The following is a 9114-nucleotide window of genomic DNA, read 5'->3' on the forward strand; positions in this document are numbered from 1 at the left end:
TTCTGGGGCTGGCAATGCGGGGGATTCGCTTTGTACCTGCTCGGCCTCTGCCCCCCTAGGTATCCGGCCGTCCTCGCGGGCGACAAGGTGGACACGAGGAGAAGGGGCTTCCATCTCGTGAGAACCAACGCGTACAGCCCTTACGCGATGGGCAATTTCAGCGTGAACCGGTTGGACGTGTACACTCTGTAAGGGTGTGTGTCACACGCGTCGGACGGAGAATGTCGAGTCTTCGTGTATGAATTTTTCGCGGAAGAACAGGGCGAAACAGGCGCGTTATTTCCGGGAGTGCTACGTGTTATTCCTCCCGCGAGCGCGAGAGTCGGTTGAAAAAAAGCATTCCGTGTCAAGGTCAGGGGACCCCCGCCACCTGCTGTTAATCGATAGCGTGTTCCGCTAGTGGGGGAGGAGGGAGTGTAGTGGGGCTGTCCGGCTGCATTGCTCGCATTGAGAACTTGATTCCTTATCGATTTTTCACGAGTGAACTCGAAATTTCGAATAAAATTCCGATTTTTGTTTTTTTTCTTTTTTTTTTTTATTTTGTTTTGTTTTCGATTTTCGTCAGACACGAGGACGATCGCTTTTTTTCTTTCTCTTTTTTGGGAGAGGGAGGGGGATTATTACGTTAAGTTTTTTTTTTTTTGTTTTGTTTTCGATTTTCGCCAGACACGAGGACGATCGCTTTTTTTCTTTCTCTTTTTTGGGAGAGGGAGGGGGATTATTACGTTAAGTTTTTTTTTTTTAGATTAGAATTGCGTTAGAATTTTTTTTAGATTAGAAACGTAAAATAACGAACGAACGAACGTTAAAGACGATTACTCGTTTGATTTATAGTCGCGCTGTATTCTCGATAGTAACACGACCGATAGCTCGTTACGTTGATTTTGCAATCGTAAATATAATGAATAAATTTGAATTAAACGAATTCGTAATAACGAACAATCTCGACGCGTTCAACGTTATTCACGATGAAATAATTATAATTTAATGCGATCACCTATCGTGAAAAAGTAATCGTTTTAAATTTTTATATTCGTTCTTTATTTAACGTTATACCGTCTCTGTAAAAAATAGCATAGTTGCATCAATTTTAAAGATAAGAGGATTCGACTGACGATCGACGTTACGTAATCTTCTTACGTAACGATGCGTTTCTAATAAATTTCTGTTTTATGTTAAATTTAACGCGTCGATAAAACGAATAAAATTTTAAGACTGTATAAGAACAAAAAAAATTTATTTCGACGATACGTTTCATTGTTTATCTGTATTCGTTATCCATAGATTATTGGATTTTACACTTTATATATTTATATTTATAAATATTCTGTCTGAATTATGATGCAATGAAAATAAGAGGGATTATTTGTTCTTTAAATCGTTCTTTTATTCGAATTTTTGCTTGAATTTTTATTTGTCTTCCTTTCATCATCGCACGTGGTATCTTTAATTATCGATTTATGGAAAAATTGGAAATAATTATTGTACGATACAATGTAATAAGTATCTCTTTACTAATACATATTCGTGTATGTGTAATTCTAACTCGATAATTTTAATTTAATTGTGTTATCGTCGGAAATCAGATATCATATTTTCGATAACAGAAAATTCTGAATCATTGCATTTGCGATTCAATTTACAAAAGTGTCATCGTTGCTTAGGAAAAGAAAAATTTTCACGTTTTGACTAATCTCGAACGTAACAATTTTACATGATACCGAAATATTATTTATTTATTTATTTATTTATTTATTTATTATATCTAACTCTAAAACATTTTTATATCCAATAACAAACTTTCAAACGTTAAACTATTTAAAGCGATACGTGACGATACTACGTTGTTAGTGAAATCATTTCTACATTAGAATAAATAAAGTACAAGCTTTATAAAATTAACGTGTACGTTCAATCGAAGTATTCCACTCTATCATTTCGTAATGAACGCAACGTTTATCTACTTCGAGGAAAAATTGATAAGAGATAAAATAATTAAAAAATCAATTCGATAATAATTTATCTGAAATAATTTATTTGCACGATAATATATTATATTATATATCGAATCTTTCTTTCTTCATATATATTTGAATTCCTCTTTCCTTCGACATTTAATCTTAAATAATGTTAAATAATGTTAATCAATCATCCATGCACATATTTATATTCCAGTTACAATTCTTCGCTCGTAAATATTATTTACTTTAAAAACCCATTTGATTATCTTATTGAAAAATATGCAAATCCATGAAAGATAAGGAAAAGGAAGTATGGTGGACGCTTCACCGATATTTAAAGAACTTCTTCGATTTCTCGCCATTTCACAAAGTCTGGTATCTTCTTTTTTACGACGTAAAAAAAACAATGGATAATTGTTTGTCACAATTACGTACCATCTGTTTCCCATACTGCGCAAAATATTTTACATAACTGTCGTCATTCTTCGTTCGCAACAATTAAAAAGAAGAAGAAGAAGAAGAGAAAGATAACGAAGAAAAAAACTTGCATCAAGCATAAATCGATGAGGGAACATTCATGAGTCTAAGAAGAATTTATCACTGGAACACTTGGACACGGTACAAAGACCTTTAGGTGATCTAAAGATCTAGAAGCCTTAGTGCACGATCCTGTTAGCGTCTTTAAAGCCGACTTTAAGACAAAAAGGTACATCATGCTCGGTGCATAAATCCAGTATTTCGCGAGTCAAAGACAAGAGAGGCTTCGATTAATTTTATCGTTTATTCCCTGGCGTCGAATTTCCACGCGATAATAGGAATTCTTTGTTGCGTTTATTAATATATTCTCGCATCATCGTTCACCTAAAATTCGCATTCTAACTCGAGAAGAATTTTTTAATATTTTTGTTACATAAAATTTGTTCCGATTCATCGATTTTTCAACGCAGCGCAAATAATTTACTGCCGTGCTGCGTAAGTCATTTAAATTGAATCATCACCAATTCGAATATTAAACAAATGGAAAGCACGTTTTGGAAGTTTGGATTGTACCCAAACAATTCGTTAGTAACTAACGAGGCTCTCGTTAGCTGGCACGTGATGCCAAACACTATAGATCCCCATGAAAAAAAGATTCGCCGACTAATTCGTTAAAAAATATCCAATTGTTACAGGTCGGGATTACACGGGACGATTTATATATAAACAACCCGCGCGTAAATTTATTCAAATTAATTCTTTCTTCTACGTATATAAAGTATTCGAAATTTCCAATAATTATATTTCTAATTTTCTATAATTACCCAACAACCCTTCATAAAATATAATTCTTTAACGTAATGTAAAAGCAGCGAACGGAAGGTTTCAGCGGCGAGGAGACAGGCGAATATGCACATTTTGTATCATTAATTCAACGTTTTGGGATCTTTTTGCCTGTGCGGTGGCGAACGGACCGTCGAGGGCGAAACAAGCGTGCTTCCAGTCCATTTAAACGAATGAGAAATTAGGAGGTCGAGGAACGTGACGCAACGTGGTGCACATTGTGTGCCGCGGTGTAAGCTTTGAATTTAATTTTTTAAAAAGGGGATACTTTTCCCCTTCGCCGGGAATATTCAGAAACGCGTCTGTTATCCCTCGAAACTGTTGGATAAATTATATATATATATATCTCAAAAAAATTATTCGTTCGTAAAGCTGAATAAAATACTCGACAACGATTAGATTGTCGTCGCGCCACAGATTTTTATCATAATTTTATCGTCTTTTCCCTTCTTTTAACAATCTCTTATTAACAATCTCTGACGCATTGTCCTTCTTCTTTTTTTCTTTTTTCTTTAATCAAATTTCTACGTTTGCCCGCGTATTATAAATTTAAAATGGGGGGCCACATTTGACAGAGATATGAGAAATCTCGGGCGTAGAACGTGGCGCAATCTTCGGTAAATTATGGAACGATTTATGAAACGCATAGTTGGCCGACATCTACCGGGATACTCGAAATTCCGCGAATTTTCTTCGATCGATAGCCAACCAACCCCCTATCTCTCGGCTGTGCGACGAGTTATAACGCGTATTAAAAGTTGGGTAAATTATTTATGAAGTGGTATCTTTTATCTACGATTTAAAACTTGGTTCGAATGCACGCGCGATAAGAAACTCGAACAACTTTTTGAAATATGGATTTGAGGATACAAAACGGACCAGACGGGATATATCTCTTAAACTATGATCAATAAAATATTCAACAATAAAATAGCGTGAATGTTTATTGTGAATAAAAAAAATAGATATATAAAAGATGAAAATATTAGAGGAAAGGATACTATGTATGGAATAGGGTAGAAATATGAGATATCGATTATCAATAAATATTGAATTCAATTAACAATTTGGTTATCGATAATTATATTTCTTTCGTTTAATGAACGTATATTTCGAAAGAAATTTACTTTATTTTATTTTTTTTTTTTTTAGTATATATAATCGTTGTTTTAATATATTAAAGAGAATTTAATATATTAAAGAAATGTTTCGTGTTTTTAATTATAACGATAAGAGAAAGTGAAACGATAAATTGATCGACAGCAAATAATAAATAATTAAAATTTTAAATTATCTATCACGTTAATTATGAACTAATCACGATTCAGAAAATACAATTTCACTTTATTAGACACTATCTATCGCATCGTATATTAAAATTTTTCCATATAATACTTTAACAAAGTTTCATAACTTATTTCCCTCAAAACGCTCGTGTTCCCGCCCGATTTCTGTTCAAATATTTATACAGCATATTTCAAATCCTTCAAACTTTTTCCTTCGATTCTTCCCTTCGTCCTCCTCCACCCTCTTCGATATCGAGGAATGAAAACGGGCCATATTCCATATATATATACATTCCTACCCCCTCCACCCTCTCCGACACAAAGATAAATTTGAAAACTTTATCAATCGTAAGATCGTCAGGATAGAGGAGATTGATTTTGACAAGAACCACCACCACCACCACCACCACCACAACCACCATTGATTAATTTTCCGATCCAGCTTGTTGCCTGGCGCGGGCGGAAGGCGGTTATTTTCTGGCCGATCGCGTTTTCGAAAACGTAATCCGCGCGCGGATAGTTATGAAAATTTAATGGAGTAACGAGGAGCAAGTGTAAAGCGTATGATAGATATCGGGCAATCGGATAATGAGCGGGCTTCGCCGTTAATGAGCTTACTCGTTATTGCACGTCAGCCACCGTTTCGAATAATTGTTATTCGGTGTTCGTACACACGCGTGGACAATAACGATAATCGATCGCGCGCCACTGCCTTCGACGCCCGATTGTTTCGCGCGAAATTTATTTATCGGGCAAACCCTGTCCACGGTTAATTAACACAGGGCACGGCCTAAGGGGAAGGGCATGTTCGTGAAATTACCGTGAAATCACAACGATGAACCGCTGCGTCTGACGCCAGATTTTAACGTTTTAACTTCCATTATATGTGTCGTTGTTATAAAATATAATTTCCATATTCTTCTTCTTTTTTTTTTTTTTTTTTTTTTTTTTTTTTTTTTTGTTTCATGTATTCTCTCGTGATATCGATATCACGTGCGTTTGTCGGATAATTAACGATAAATATTTGTATCGATATATTCCATATTCGGCGAGAGTAGAGTCAGTTTTGGGCAGGCTTCTTGATAATAATAATAATAATAATATGGAGGCGAATTACTCGAGTGAGAGATTGGAAAAATAAATATCCGCTTTAAAACGGAAATATCGGTCGCAATGATTATATACGTATTGCGCTTGCTCTTTCTATAATATCAGTTTTTCCCGATGTTAATATTATAACGATCCAATATATTTAATACATATTTGATAATAATTATTACCGTATCGATAATCGAATCATTTCTACATATCCCGTCGCTGCATATTAATTAATTAAACGCAGCGGGTATCGATAAACAAGGTATTGCCGATAATAAAATATTTAAGAGGATGATTAATAATAAGTAATAAAAGTTACATCCGTGTGAAAATATATCGAGCACGAGACGAACCAAGTTCCTTATCACGAGAAGGAAACGGATTTCTCCGAGTTTTTCGCGCGATCTGGCTGTTACACGAGCATTTTTTATTCGAGTTGCCGAATTGTAAAGGAAAATTAAACGAACACCACGCGCCTCGCGTTCACGTTTGGCGGAGAATGAAGCCGGATTTGGCGGCCGTTGTATTTCACGTCTGGTCTCAGACAGTTTATCCCGACTAATAATCTCCACGCCGCAAACCATGCTGCCTTCCTTTCAACCCCTCCCTCTAGTTAACTACTAGGTGGCATTTTTAATTTACGCTACCAGCAGCTGCACAAAGCCGCTTTGAACCTCGAAATCGCGTGATAATGGGCAACGAGTAAATATATATATAGATGTGCACACGTGTGCCACGTACGTACGTGGAATTGGAGCATAACGAAACATTCCAGAATTTTCCCTTTATTACACGGCCGGTCTTTGGTAATCGAGATCTTCTCCTCTATGAAAATGGTACACGGCGGTTTTCATTTTTCCCTGGAAGAACGTGATCGATGTTTCGTATTCGAAATGGCGAATTAATGTCGGGTGTAATGATTTGTATATCGTGGAATCTTTGCCAATGCTTTCAAACGAGTGTATCAAACATTCTAGAATTTTCCCTTTATTACACGGCCTGTCTTTGGTAATCGAGATCTTCTCCTCTATGAAAATGGTACACGGCGGTTTTTTCCCTGGAAGAACGTGATCGATGTTTCGTATTCGAAATGGCGAATTAATGTCGGGTGTAATGATTTGTATATCGTGGAATCTTTGCCAATGCTTTCAAACGAGTGTACCAAACATTCAGAATTTTCCCTTTATTACATAGCCTGTCTTTGATTTCGAGATCTTCGTCTACGAAAATACACGCGGTTTTTAAGGGAGTGTACGAAACATTCCAGAATTTTCTCTTTATTACACGGCCTATCTTTGATAATCGAAAAAATGGTATACGCGGTTTTCATTTTTCCGTGGAAGAACGTGATATTTCGTATTCGAAATGGCGAATTAATGTGGGGAAAATCGAGTGTAATGATTTGTAACTATGTATATCGTGGAACATTCGAATCTTTGCCAATGTTTTCAAGCGAGTGAAAAATAAGACTTGATCTTTTTCCGATCTTTCTTCAATAAATTCGTGTCTCGAAAGAGATTAAGCATATTGTCATCGATACGAGGAATGAAATCGAACGAAACATTATAGGATTATATCTGTTCATCGCTAGAAAAGAGGATTGACTACTTATATATAGTGATAGAATAGTTATAATTTGAATATTCAAAATCGTAAAAATTATTTTCATTTATCTATAGTATGTCTAGCTTATTCGCATAGATACAATTATTATCCTAACTACTCGAACTATAAAATTACATTTATAAGTTAAATTATCGTTACAAATTAATCTACTCATATTACGACAAATAAAAAAATTATTATATCATATCGTTAAAATACTTTGGATTTTATGTTTGGAAGTTAAAGATTACGGATAATCGTGAAATGAAAATAAGCGAAAAGGTCTCAAAATTAAATTATTTCTCGTTCAAAGCATAATTCGAAAATAGAAATGAAAGAGAGAGAGAGAGAAAAAGAGAACAGTAAAATCGCAAATACAGGGATATCCCTAAGAGATAACCTTAAAACAAGGCCACTGTACATTCGGAATAAAAAAACATCCGGGGCAAATAAGCCATAACAGGACTCGCCAACGTTTTTCACGTCAAATCGGTTTTCATTTTCCGAGCATGCTTTCCCCCTTCACCGGTCAAAAACAAGGGGAAAAAAACGAGAAAGAAAAAAAGGGAGGTGGAAGGGAGGAGGAGGAGGGACAAAATACGAGGAAAAAAATGTACTCTACTCGCGAAAAAAGGGATGGAATGGAACGGTCGTCGATCATCGAGACTCGATGGCGTATTCATACGAGCCTCTGAACGGTTACAACGGGGCCAGGCCCATCGAAATAAAAATCGAGGGGCCGAGTGGAAACGCGAAAGTAATTAGTTCTCCGTGTCACCGCGCCCGTGCGAATCGATACTCGGGTATTTCGAGGACGGCGCTAAATTTACTCGGTCAACTCGCGCAACCCTTCCTCTCCAACCCCCACTCATTTTCCCCTTATTTTTATCGCGCGACCTTTTTTTCTTCTTTTTCTTCTTCCCCTCTTCTTCCCTGCCCTTTTTTATCTTTCTTTTTTTTTTAGAATCGACAGTTTTTGAAATCGATTATTTAGAAAACGATGGATCTCGTGATTGTAACTGTGTGCAAGCTATTCGATCCTCTCGTGAGGAGCGAGATGTTGATCGTGGACGCATTTTGTTTTCGATTTTATGCTGGGAAAAAAATGTGTCTTGGGTCCAGCGTGCTACTTTTATTTATTTATTCTAATATCGAACAGATTAATTTTAATACATTGAGGGTAATGTATATTATTTCGCGAAAAGAAATTTCGTTACGTAAAATTGTTAAAGCTTCTCTCCTTTATCGCTCGTTAAATTGTTATTGTTCCATATTCTGGAGAACGCGAACGGTTTCTATAAATGAAGTTTATCCGATTTAACGTGACTACGATCCACAACATAGCGTTGCACGCGTTTCCAGACGTGGTGTAGTTGGATTTTTTAATAGTTTCCTCCCTCTAAACGAGAACATGCACTTAGTTTGTCGATAACACTCCACTTCGAATTCGGCCTCCCCCGTGTCAATAGCAACCTCGCGCTGTATATAATCTATGGATAAATCCAAAATAGTTTCACGAGTTTATAGAGTTAGCTAGTGTCTTTATTTTCGAAGATAAAGTTGGGAAACCAAACTTTAGGAAGGGTATTATTTTTCAAAATTGGAAGATTTTTTATAAATAAATGGAGAAAAGGTTGTGATAATGCATTAAATATTTGAAAATGTATTCGTTATTTTCTGCACTGTTTTCAATGTAGACAATCCGTCGAAATAATTTTTTTTTACAAATATCCGTATAATGAGAATAATCTTTTGCTTTGTCGCAAAATTCTCGTTATCGCGTGTATCTCGTTTATATCGTGTAAAATATGCTTTCTTCGTGACGCGTTTTTTTTTTTTTTTTT

General features: G+C 35.7%; 1 protein-coding gene and 1 long non-coding RNA gene across 4 annotated transcripts in view; both read left to right on the forward strand.

Moving 5' to 3' along the window:
* LOC102676128 overlaps positions 1-9114 on the forward strand; it is a 204429-nt gene that overhangs the window by 189294 nt on the left and 6021 nt on the right. The window lies entirely within an intron of this gene.
* On the forward strand, positions 357-1378 carry LOC116186019. The gene is made up of 2 exons (XR_004150938.1): positions 357-643; positions 732-1378. It is a non-coding gene; the product is annotated as an uncharacterized LOC116186019 (long non-coding RNA).

Source organism: Apis dorsata, unplaced genomic scaffold, assembly GCF_000469605.1.
Source record: "Apis dorsata unplaced genomic scaffold, Apis dorsata 1.3 scaffold_32, whole genome shotgun sequence".
NCBI classification, from domain to species: Eukaryota; Metazoa; Arthropoda; class Insecta; order Hymenoptera; family Apidae; genus Apis; species Apis dorsata.